Source organism: Chenopodium album, chromosome 20 (assembly GCF_948465745.1).
Source record: "Chenopodium album chromosome 20, dcCheAlbu1.1, whole genome shotgun sequence".
Classification (NCBI taxonomy): Eukaryota; Viridiplantae; Streptophyta; class Magnoliopsida; order Caryophyllales; family Amaranthaceae; genus Chenopodium; species Chenopodium album.
In genome coordinates this window covers 19082416-19090348 of record NC_137853.1, presented here as the reverse complement: position 1 = coordinate 19090348, position 7933 = coordinate 19082416, and positions in this window count along the sequence as shown.

The following is a 7933-nucleotide window of genomic DNA, read 5'->3' as shown; positions in this document are numbered from 1 at the left end:
TTTTGCCCGAATTTGCTTGATTTTGGTTCTACAAGACCTTAAAACCTTATGAATTGCTTTGTTTTTGTGATTTCTTTTCTGAGGCAGTTATGAATACATATATTTGACATGACTCAAGCCTTTTCAAGTTCATTAGAAAGAGCATGTAGAAAATGGGAATGCTTCTTGCCATTTTGGCCGAATTTGCTTGAGTTTGGCTCTACAACACCTTAAAACCTTATAAAATGCTTTATTTTTGTGATTTATTTTCTTAGAAAGTTATAAATACATATATTTGACATGAATCAAGCCTTTTCAAGTTCATTAGAAAGAGCATGTAGAAAATGGGAACGCTTCTTCTCATTTTGCCAGAATTTCCTTGATTTCGGTTCTACCAGACCTTAAAACCTTATAACTTGCTTTTTTTTGGTGATTTCTTTTCTTAGGAAGTTATAAATACATATATTTGACATGAATCATGCCTTTACCAGTTCATTAGAAAGAGCATGTAGAAAATGGAAAGACTTCTTACTATTTTGCCCGAATTTGCTTGATTTTGGTTCTACAAGACCTTAAAACCTTATAACTTGCTTTGTTTTTGTGATTTATTTTTTTAGGAAGTTATAAATACATATTTTGACATGAATCAAGCCTTTTCAAGTTTATTAAAAAGAGCATGTAGAAAAAGGGAATACTTCTTACTATTTTGCCCGAATTTGCTTGATTTTAATTCTACAAGACCTTTAAACCGTATAACTTGCTTTGTTTTGTAATTTCCATGCTTATGCATTTATAAATACATATATTTAACATGATTCAAACAATTATAAGTTCATTAGAAAGAGCATGTTGAATTTGGGAATGCTTCTTACTATTTTGCCCGAATTTGCTTGATTTTGGTTCTACAAGACCTTAAAACCTCATAACTTGCTTTGTTTTTGTGATTCATTTTCTTATGGAGTTATAAATACATATATTTGACATGATCCAAAAATTTATAAGTTCATTAGAAAGAGCATGTAAAAATGGGAACGTTTCTTCCCATTTTACCCGAATTTGCTTGATTTTGGTTCTACTAGACCTTAAAACCTTATAACTTGCATTTTCTTTGTTACTTCCTCCGTTTTCTTTTACTTGTAACAATTTCCTAAAAAGTAAATGTCACAATACTTGCAACACACTATAAAAGGAAAGTTACTTTAGGGAAAAACTATACTATTTCCCTTATTTAAAGCACATGACCCACTAAATTACACTCCTAACAACCACTCATCCCATTTTAAAGTGTATTATATCATGTGAAACCCACATTTCTTAAATACCGTGAAAAAGTGTGTGTTGCATCTAAAAGAAAACGGAGGAAGTATATATTTGGTTAGGCAGTTATAAATATGTATATTTGACATGAATCAGGAATTTATAATTTCATTAGAAAGAGCATGTAGAAAAATGGAATGCATCTTACTATTTTGCTCGAATTTGCTTAATTTTGGTTCTACAATACCTTAAAACCTAATGAATTGCTTTTTTTTTGTGATTTCTTTTGCCACGCAGTTATGAATACATATATTTGACATGACTCAAACCTTTTCAAGTTCATTAGAAAGAGCATGTAGAAAATGGGTATGCTTCTTCCCATTTTGGCCGAATTTGGTGATTTTGGCTCTACAAGACCTTAAAACCTTATAACATGCTTTATTTTTGTGATTTTTTTTCTTAGGAAGTTATAAATACATATATTTGACATGAATCAAGCCTTTTCATGTTCATTAGAAAGAGCATGTAGAAAATGGGAACGCTTCTTCTCATTTTTCCCGAACTTGATTGATTTCGGTACTAACTGACCTTAAAAACTTATAATTTTCTTTGTCTTAGTGATTTCTATGCTTAGGCAGTTACAAATAAATATATTTGACATGATTCAAGCCTTTATAAGTTCATTAGAAAGAGCATGTAGAAAATGGGAACGCTTCTTCCCATTTGGGCCGAATTTGCTTGATTTTGGTTCTACAAGACCTTAGTACCTTATAATATGATTTTTTTTGTGATTTCTTTTCTTAGCATGTTATAAATAGATATATTTGACATGAATCAAGCATATTCTAGTTCATTTGAAAGAGCATGTAGAAAATGGGAACGCTTCTTCCCATTTTGCCGAAATTTGCTTGATTTCGGTTCTACTAGACCTTAAATCCTTATAACTTGCTTTGTCTTAGTGATTTATATGCTTAGGCAGTTACAAATACATATATTTGACATGATTCAAGCCTTTATAAGTTCATTAGAAAGAGCATGTAGAAAATGGAAACATTTCTTCCTCTTTTGGGCGAATTTGCTCGATTTTAGCTCTACAATACCATAAAACCTAATAAAATGCTTTATTTTTGTGATTTATTTTCTTAGGAAGTTATAAATACATATATGTGACATTAATCAAGCCTTTTCAAGTTCATTAGAAAGAGCATGTAGAAAAAGGGAACGCTTCTGCTCATTTTGTCCGAATTTGCTTGATTTCGGTCCTACGAGACCTTAAAACCTTATAAATTGCTTTTTTATTTTTTTGTGATTTCTATGCTTAGGCAGTTATAAATACATATATTTGACAAGATTGAAGCATTTATAAGTTCATTAGAAAGAGCATGTAGATAATGGGAATGCTTCTTACCATTTTGCCCGAGTATGCTTGATTTTGGTTCTACAAGACCTTAAAACCTTATAACATCCTTTTTTTGTGATTTATTTTGTTAGGAATTATAAATACATATATTTGACATTAATCAAGCCTTTTGAAGTTCATTAGAAAGATCATGTAGAAAATGGGAACGCTTTTTCTCATTTTGCCCGAATTTGCTTGATTTCGGTTCTACCAAACCTTAAATCCTTATAACTTGCTTTGTCTTAGTGATTTCTATGATTAGGAAATTAAAAATACATATATTTGACATTATTCAAGCCTTTATAAGTTCATTAGAAAGAGCATGTAGAAAATGGGAACGCTTCTTCCCATTTTAGCCGAATTTGCTTGATTTTGGTTCTACATGTCCTTAAAACCTTATAACATGCTTTGTTTTTGTGATTTCTTTTCTTAGAATGTTATAAATAGATATATTTGGCATGAATCAAGCCTTTACAAGTTCATTAGAAAGAGCATGTAGAAAATGGGAATGTTCTTCCCATTTTGCCCGAATTTGCTTGATTTCGGTTCTACTAGAACTTAAAACCTTATAACTTGCTTTGTCTTAGTGATTTCTATGCTTAGGAAGTTACTAATACATATATTTGACATGATTCAAGCATTTTTTTAAGTTCATTTGAAAGAGCATGTAGAAAATGGGAACGCTTTTTCCTATTTGGGCCGAATTTGGTTGATTTTTGTTCTACAAGACCTTAAAACCTTATAACTTCCTTTGTTTTTGTGATTTCTTTTGCTAGAAAGCTATAAATACATTATTTGACATGAATCAAGCCTTTTCAAGTTCATTAGAAAGAGCATGTAAAAAATGGGTGCTGCTTCCTATTTTGCTCGAATTTGCTTGATTTCGGTTCTACCAATCCTTAAAACCTTATAACTTGCTTTTTTTTTGTTATTTCTATGATTAGGAATTATAAATACATATATTGAACATTATTCAAGTTTTTTTTACTTCATTAGAAAAAGCATGTGGAAAATGGAAATGTTTCTTACTATTTTGTCCAAATTTGCTTGATTTTGGTTCTAGAAGACCTTAAAACCTTATAACTTGTTTTTTTTTTGTGATTTCTTTTGTTAGGCAGTTATAAATACTTATATTTGACATGAATCAAGCCTTTTCAAGTTCAGTAGAAAGAGCATGTTCAAAATGGGTACACTTTTTCCCATTTTGCCCGAATTGCGTGATTTTGGTTCTACAACACCTTAAAACCTTATAACTTGCTTTTTCTTTGTTATTACTCTGCTTAGGCAGTTATAAATATGTATATTTGACATAATTGAAGAATTTATAAGTTCATTAGAAAGAGCATGTAGAAAATAGAAAGGCTTCTTTTTATTTTGCCCAAATTTGCTTGATTTTGGTTCTACAAGACCTTAAAACCTTATAACTTGCTTGGTTTTTGTGATTTATTTTGTTAGGAAGTTATAAATACATATATTTGACATGAATCAAGCCTTTTCAAGTTTATTAAAAAGAGCATGTAGAAAAAGGGATTGCTTCTTACTATTTTGCCCGAATTTGCTTAATTTCAGTTCTACAAGACCTAAAGGCCTTATAACTTTCTTTGTGGTTGTGATTTCTATGCTTATGCATTTATAAATACATATATTTCACATGATTCAAACAATTATAAGTTCATTAGAAAGAGCATGTAGAATTTGGGAATGCTTCTTACTATTTTGCCCGAATTTGCTTGATTTTGGTTCTACAAGACCTTAAAACATCATAACTTGATTCGTTTTTGTGATTTATTTTCTTACGGAGTTATAAATACATATATTTGACATGATCCAAGCATTTATAAGTTCATTAGAAAGAGCATGTAGAAAATGGGAACGTTTCTTCCCATTTTTCCTGAATTTGCTTGATTTTGGTTCTACAAGACCTTCAAACCTTATAACTTTCTTTTGCTTCGTAATTTATTTGCTTAGACAGTTTTAAATATTTATATTTGACATGATTCAAGAATTTATAATTTCATTAGAAAGAACATGTAGAAAATGGAAATGCTTCTTACTATTTTGCCCGAATTTGCTTGATATTGGTTCTACAAGACCTTAAAACCTTAATACATGCTTTGTTTTTGTGATTCATTTTCTTAGGCAGTTATAAATACGTATATTTGACATGAATCAATTCTTTTCAAGTTCATTAGAAAGAGCGTGTAGAAAATGGGAACACTTCTTCTCATTTTGACTGAGTTGCTTGATTTTGGTTCTACCAGACCTTAAAACCTTATAAATTGCTTTCTCTTTGTTATTTATTTGCTTAGGTAGTTACAAATACATATATTTGATATGATTCAAGCCTTTGTAATTTCATTAGAAGGAGCATGTGAAAAACGGGAACGCTTCTTCCCATTTTGGCCGAATTTGCTTGATTTTGGTTCTACAACACCTTAAAACCTTATAACATGCTTTTTTGTGATTTATTTTCTTGAAAAGTTATAAATACATATATTATACATGAATCAAGCATTTTCAAGTTCATTAGAAAGAGCGTGTAGAAAATAGGAACGTTTTTTCTTATTTTCCTGAATTTGCTTGATTTTAACTTGCTTTGTTTTTGTGATTTCTATGCTTAGGCAGTTACAAATAAATATATTTGACATGACTCAAGCATTTATAAGTTCCTTAGAAAGAGCATGTATAAAATGGGAACGCTTCTTAGCATTTTGCCCGAAAATGCTTGATTTTGGTTCTATAAGACCTTAAAACCTTATGACATCCTTTTTTTTGTGATTTATTTTGTTATGAAGTTATAAATACATATATTTGACATGACTCAATCCTTTTCATGTTCATTAGAAAGACCATGTTGAAAATGGAAATGCTTCTTCCCATTTTGCTCGAATTTGCTTGATTTCGGTTCTACAAGACCTTAAAACCTTATACCTTGCTTTTTTATTTGATTTCTATGCTTAGGAAGTTATAAATACATATACTTGATATGATTCAAGCATTTTAAAGTTCATTAGACTGAGCATGTTGAAAATAGGAATATTTTGCCCCAATATGCTTGATTTTGGTTCTACAAGACCTTAAAACCTTATAACATCCTTTTTTGTGATTTCTTTTGTTAGTAAGTAATAAATAAATATATTTGACATGAATCAAGTCTTTTCAAGTTCATTAGAAAGAGCATGTAGATAATGGGAACGCTTCTTCTCATATTGCCCGAATTTGCTTGATTTCGGTTCTACCAGACCTTAAAACCTTATAACTTGCTTTGTCTTAGTGATTTCTATGCTTAGGCTGTTACTAATACATATATGTGACATGATTCAAGCCTTTATAAGTTCAATAGAAAGAGCATGTAGAAAATGGGAACGCTTCTTCCCATTTGGGTCGAATTTGGTTGATTTTAGTTTTACAAGACCTTAGAACCTTATAACATCCTTTGTTTTTGTGTTTTCTTTTGTTAGGACGTTATAAATACATATATTTGACATGACTCAAGTCTTTTCCAGTTCATTAGAAAGTGCATGTAGAAAATGAGAACGCTTGCCTGAATTTGCTTGATTTTGGTTCTACATGTCCTTAAAACCTTATAACATGCTTTGTTTTTGTGATTTCTTTTCTTAGAATGTTATAAATAGATATATTTGGCATGAATCAAGCCTTTACAAGTTCATTAGAAAGAGCATGTAGAAAATGGGAATGTTCTTCCCATTTTGCCCGAATTTGCTTGATTTCGGTTCTACTAGAACTTAAAACCTTATAACTTGCTTTGTCTTAGTGATTTCTATGCTTAGGAAGTTACTAATACATATATTTGACATGATTCAAGCATTTTTTTAAGTTCATTTGAAAGAGCATGTAGAAAATGGGAACGCTTTTTCCTATTTGGGCCGAATTTGGTTGATTTTTGTTCTACAAGACCTTAAAACCTTATAACTTCCTTTGTTTTTGTGATTTCTTTTGCTAGAAAGCTATAAATACATTATTTGACATGAATCAAGCCTTTTCAAGTTCATTAGAAAGAGCATGTAAAAAATGGGTGCTGCTTCCTATTTTGCTCGAATTTGCTTGATTTCGGTTCTACCAATCCTTAAAACCTTATAACTTGCTTTTTTTTTGTTATTTCTATGATTAGGAATTATAAATACATATATTGAACATTATTCAAGTTTTTTTTACTTCATTAGAAAAAGCATGTGGAAAATGGAAATGTTTCTTACTATTTTGTCCAAATTTGCTTGATTTTGGTTCTAGAAGACCTTAAAACCTTATAACTTGTTTTTTTTTTGTGATTTCTTTTGTTAGGCAGTTATAAATACTTATATTTGACATGAATCAAGCCTTTTCAAGTTCAGTAGAAAGAGCATGTTCAAAATGGGTACACTTTTTCCCATTTTGCCCGAATTGCGTGATTTTGGTTCTACAACACCTTAAAACCTTATAACTTGCTTTTTCTTTGTTATTACTCTGCTTAGGCAGTTATAAATATGTATATTTGACATAATTGAAGAATTTATAAGTTCATTAGAAAGAGCATGTAGAAAATAGAAAGGCTTCTTTTTATTTTGCCCAAATTTGCTTGATTTTGGTTCTACAAGACCTTAAAACCTTATAACTTGCTTGGTTTTTGTGATTTATTTTGTTAGGAAGTTATAAATACATATATTTGACATGAATCAAGCCTTTTCAAGTTTATTAAAAAGAGCATGTAGAAAAAGGGATTGCTTCTTACTATTTTGCCCGAATTTGCTTAATTTCAGTTCTACAAGACCTAAAGGCCTTATAACTTTCTTTGTGGTTGTGATTTCTATGCTTATGCATTTATAAATACATATATTTCACATGATTCAAACAATTATAAGTTCATTAGAAAGAGCATGTAGAATTTGGGAATGCTTCTTACTATTTTGCCCGAATTTGCTTGATTTTGGTTCTACAAGACCTTAAAACATCATAACTTGATTCGTTTTTGTGATTTATTTTCTTACGGAGTTATAAATACATATATTTGACATGATCCAAGCATTTATAAGTTCATTAGAAAGAGCATGTAGAAAATGGGAACGTTTCTTCCCATTTTTCCTGAATTTGCTTGATTTTGGTTCTACAAGACCTTCAAACCTTATAACTTTCTTTTGCTTCGTAATTTATTTGCTTAGACAGTTTTAAATATTTATATTTGACATGATTCAAGAATTTATAATTTCATTAGAAAGAACATGTAGAAAATGGAAATGCTTCTTACTATTTTGCCCGAATTTGCTTGATATTGGTTCTACAAGACCTTAAAACCTTAATACA